Source organism: Monodon monoceros, unplaced genomic scaffold, assembly GCF_005190385.1.
Source record: "Monodon monoceros isolate NGI ecotype Baffin Bay Population unplaced genomic scaffold, NGI_Narwhal_1 Super_Scaffold_12, whole genome shotgun sequence".
Classification (NCBI taxonomy): domain Eukaryota; kingdom Metazoa; phylum Chordata; class Mammalia; order Artiodactyla; family Monodontidae; genus Monodon; species Monodon monoceros.
The window spans coordinates 157,437,331-157,442,669 of record NW_021703768.1 but is presented as its reverse complement, the minus strand read 5'-3'; positions in this window follow the sequence as shown (position 1 = coordinate 157,442,669).

The window sequence follows — 5,339 nt, the reverse complement described above, 5'->3', positions numbered from 1 at the left end:
CCGCAGCCCCAGCCGGCCCCGCTCACGTGGTCCCGCTCCCGCCGGGGCCGGGGGTCGCCTCGCCGGCTGGCCGCCTGCCAACCCCGCCCCACGCCGGGTTGCTGGGTAGCGCAGCGCACGTGCGCACGTGGGTGGCGCGGCCCGGGGCTCGCAGGCTTCCCTCCCCACAACGTCGGGCGGATGCCTGCAGGATGCCAGGGCCTGCCACCCTCTCAGTCCTCTGGCCGGGAAGGGCGGTAACGTTCAGAGGCTCAGAGCCGGCATGCCGGGTGCAGCTGCCTGTCTGCCCAGTCCACCTGGGTGCCGGAGGAGGATGCAGTGGGCGGGGCTGCGGTGGACTTGACCCTCTGACTTGGGCTGGGACTAGGGGTGAGCTCAGGACGGCCGGAAAGGAGGTCCTGGCGACCGTGCGCCAGGCCTGGCTCAGTGTGCTCGGCCTTCACGGGGGACAGTGCCCCACCTCCCCGGGCTGGGGCTGGGGGCCAAGGGTCTGACAGCTGACCTTCACTGTGACCTCCTGAGGTCATCACTAACCTAAGAGGAGGGTGTGTGGCCCACAGCCAACCCTTGCGCAAATGCCCACCTACCAGGTGGACTGCACCGGGGGAGGGGCCCAGGTAAGGTAGCATCCCAGGAGAGCTAGAGAAGGCTGGGACTGCAGCAGGTGCGGGGGCAGGGGGCTTCCCAAAGGAGATAGGCCTGAGCAGGCCGCGAAGGACAGTACGGACATACAGCCAAAAGGATTGAAAATTGATGGTGAGGTCCGGGGGTCAGAGCACAGGGTCCCCGTGCGGCTGGCCATCCTGATGGCTTTAACAAAGACCAACCCGTGCGAAGTTCATGTGCTCTGCGATCTTAAATACTCCCTAGACATTAGCCACCCCCATCTCTCTCCCTGTCCCCGCCCCTCCTGTAGGTTTTCCATTTCAATTGCTCTGCGGTTGCCACCAAAAACCGTAGGCAGGGGTCTTGCAGGCCCTCACCTCCCCACGTGGTACCTGGCAGCAAATCCCATCAGAGCCCCTTTCAAAATCCGTCCAAAAACCCCCCCCCCCCCCCCCCCCCCCCCCCCCCCCCCCCGCCCCGGCTCTTCGTGGCTCCAGCCCCAAGCTCAGGCCAGGAGTGAGGCAGCAGCCCATCGGCGGGTGCCTGGGCCGCCCAGCCTGTGCTCTGCTCCCTGGCTCAGAGTCGAAGCTGAAGTCTTTACTCTGGCCTCGCTTCTCTGCAGCCCCGGTAGCTGCTCCTCACGCACTGCCTGGAACCTCTCCCCCATCACTCCGTCCCTTTTCTGTACTAACGTCACCCTTCAGAGCAGACGCTCCTTATCCCGCTGGGGTACCCCCCCAACTGTCCCCGTTCTCGGCTTTCTTATGCTTATGCTCAGTCTCTCCTGGGAATGATATGTGCCCCCCACCTGACCATAAAGCTGACAGCACAGGCCTGGCACACCGTGGGTGCTTAACACATGCGTGGAAAACGTCTACAAGCCCCGAGAATGGCACTCAGGTTGCTACAGCTCCAGCAGCAGCTAACCAGCTAGCTTGCTGGTGCGTCATCTGGTTTACCTCCCCAACCCCCAGGTAGGAGCCACCACTACCCCCGTTTACATAAAAAGCGGGCCCCCTGCCACCCCACACCTCTCCTCCCTCCTGGGGAACCCAGGCTGCCCTCGCTTTGCTTCCCCACCCGGGCTGGCATCTTCAGCATCGGGGGTGACGGCCCACTCAGTGCCTGTGTGTTCAGGCCCCACAGAGCATGTGTGTTCCGGAGCCCCGCTGTTCTGGAAATGGGACTGGGTGAGGGTGGCCCCCCTCCCTCCCCGGGAGGCCAGCTCCTCAGGCTGGTATCGTGTGCCAACTCCCGGGCCATCTGGGCCAGCTTTATCAGGGAGCCTGGGTGGGGGGTGGTTATCACCCCTTGCAAGGTTGGGGGCACCCTCCCCCGCCCCCCAGCTGGGGCACCAGCACCGGCACCGTGAGCAGTCCCAGCTGCTCGCTGCACCCTGCTGCGGGAGGAGGGAGCTGGGGGGCGGGCAGTCCTGGGCACTCGCACCCCACCCCGCGCCCTGGCACTGCCCCATTCTGGCCCCCCAGATAAGCCACCAGTCTCCTGCGCCCCACCTGGCACGCTAGGGGCGCTCACAGCTCTGCGAGGCGTGGAGGTGGGGTCTGCTGACTCAGACAGCCCTGGGGGGTGCGGTGGCTACTTCCCCTCTGGGCCTCAGTTTCCCTGTCTGCCTCTCCTCCTGGGGGCCTGTTCAGCAAAGAATACCACCACCACCACCACCCTTAGGCCGCCTGGCAAACAGGGGTTGCCCTAGCCGCCTCTTGTCCCCCAAGTCCTGGGCCTTGTCCCTCCCACCCAATTCGTGCGGTGGCCCACTGCTCTCCCTCCAACACAGCGGCCCCCCTCCTCGATCCCTCTGCCGGATCCTAATCCCTTCCCCATAAACGGATTTTCCTCTGCAAAGCCGGGCCTGCCCCCCCCCCCCCCCCCCCCCCCTGGGATTAAAGGGCACACTTACCTACTCTGCCCCCTCCCCACCTCCCACCCACCACAGCCGCAGCCCTCCAAATCCACGCCCCAGGTTCCCTGCCCCCACCCCCTGCAGCCAGGGTGCCGGCCCCTCTCCTGGGACACACCCTTCCCTGCTACATCTGACCCCGCGGTGTCGCTCAGAGGCCTCTTCCTACAGGAAGCCTTTTCCTCCATCACCGCTGCTGTCACTGTCCCCCCAGTGTTCCAGGAGTCCCGGGGGACGGGGACTGGGTTGTCCCCACAGTGCCTCTCACACACTGTAAAGGCTCAGCTACTCTTGCTCTGGCTCAAGCAGACAAGGTTTTACGGGGTCTCAGCTGGAGGTATTGCCGCAACGCCCAGGGGACACTGGATGATGTCTGAGAACATATGTCACTGTCACAACGGGGGGTGCTCCAGGTGGGGGCCAGGGAGGCTGCTCAACACCCTACAGTAGCCAGGACGCCCCACACAGACAATGAGCCGGCCCCGAAGTCAGCAGGGCCGAAGGGGAGACCCTAGACTAACAGCCCCACTTCCAGATCTCAGCTCCTTGCGGGGAGGGGGCCTGAGCCCACCAGAAGGTGCTGGACACTGGGGGCACTGGGGCAGGGGAGCAGTCCGGAGACGAGGGAGGTTGGGAGAGCGAGGAGTAGATTGCCAGCCTCTCCGCCCCCGCCCCACCTCCCTCCCTCTCCCTCTCGGTATCCACGGCAACCGCGTCAACATCTCCTGCAGCTTCCCAGTCCTTCCGTGCCCCACGCTGGAGGCAGGAGAGCTCCTTCTGGGCCAGGGGCTGCGGGCCAGACACAGGGGACCGGAGGACAGCCGTCCCCGCTCCCCCACAGCTGGGTGGCCCTGTGAAAGACCCCATCGCCCCTCCTGGTCTCCCCACCCCAAACCTCTGTGCCAAATGGAGCAGGGATGATAAGACACCACACTCAACTCGCCGGGCTCCTGCTGGGCCTGCTTGCTCATCTGTAAAATGGGGCCAGGCCAGGATGGGAGCTCTCTTTACTTTACAGAGAGGAGAGCCGCCATTAGGCAGAGGCGAGTGGAACGGGACTCCCTCCCAAAGGCCCTCGGGGGACAACGGCGCAGCAGACAGCCATCATCTAATTAAAGCTCCTCATCAGATCACTCCCCAGGCCTGCCCCCAGCAGTGGGCAACAAGAGGTCCAGACAAGCATGGCTTCCCCACCCCAAAACAGGCATAAAAACAGCTGCCCCCTGCCCTGGGGGCTGGAAAAACCCAAAGGCCTTGACACAAACCCTGGGTAGGGTTTGGTGGTCCTGAGCACTAGACACATGCTTAATTTGCAATCACTGAGCACGAAGGTGCCCCAAACCCTCCAAAACCAGCACCAAAGGTGCCTAGGTGCACGACTTTCACCCTCAGGAGCAGCACCCCCCCCACCCCAGAGCCCAGCACCATTATTATCCAGGGGGCAAGGCATGGGGGGATGGCACCCTGCCCTTCCCCACCCATCACTGGGACACCCCAACTCAGTCCCCTGGGCCTCGCTTTCTCTTTAAAACCAGAATGGCAATACTGACATCCAGGCCTTCGACAAGGAGTCCTTTCTCCCCCAAAGGCTTAGGGGGGCGGCCAGTACTGCCTGGGGGCCCACGGAGGTTCTCAAGGATCCCAGAATACCCTGGGGAAGTGTCCCTACAGAGCCACAGTGGGAAGGGGGGTGGCCACCCCCTTCACCAGACCCAGAGACTCAAACAGAATGTGGAAAAAAACAAACCAAACTAGAGCACTAGGGGGTCTGAGCCACTCGCAGGGGTCACACCGTCCATGTCTCTGCCACAACACTAGGTCCAACCCCGCTTCCATGCACGCACTCCACGTGTTCCTACAGTGGGAGCGTGTCCACTGAGCCAAGGTGATGCACCCTACTGCCCGACGTGACCCCCATAACGGCCCTCAGGAGAAGGCAGCCCGGAGGGGGTAGGTAATGTGCTAGAAACGGACAGAACCACCAAGTCCAAGTGCACGCCCACCCAGCTCCCCTGCCCTTTCCAACAGAAGGAACACCTCCAATGTTCAAACTCAGGCTGGTGACCAAGGCCCACCATCCCCAGACCCCCAGCCCAAGAGAAAATCCTCAGGGTTGAGGGTGGGACTCCGTGGGGAGGACTGAGAGGACCCACAGGAGGAAAAAGAGGGGGTGACAAAGTGAAAGGGTGGCCAGAGCCCCCCTACCTCCGGCTCCCTAGCGGCCCTTCCCCACCCCCGGCTGGGCTGTGAGACGTGACAGTGTCGCGCGGAACCCACCCCCGCCCCCAAGCCTTCCCGGCTCCCGCTGCAGGCGGGGGCGTGGGGGGGACCCAGGAAGCTGCGAAACGCACTGAGGACGTGACACTCTCAGGGGTCCCCCTCCTCCCCAGACTCAAGCCCTAACCCGCACTCCCAGCCCTGCCTTCCGCGTTATTAAAATACATATAAAGGAAAAGAAAACGTGTCGGGCACCCCCCAACCTGGCTCTGCACCAGGCGCTCCGCCGCTCTCTGGGGTGAATCCTCGCGGCCACCTCGGAGGCAGCGCGCGGTTCCTCCTGCCTTTCTACAGAGAAGGAAACCAAGGCAGGAGAGAGAACGAGAACCTCAGAATTGGACGCTCCGACCATGATGCCCACCAACCAGATCCGAAACCAACGAAAAATAAAAGAGAAACGAGGCCGAGAGCGAAGGAGACTGCCCGGGAGCCCCGATCCCGCCCGCGGACCCCGCCGCGACGCGCGCCCCGCGAGCCGCTGCCGCTGCCTCGGCGCCCGCCATCCGCTCGCCGCCCGACCGCGTGGCCGCCACGCCCC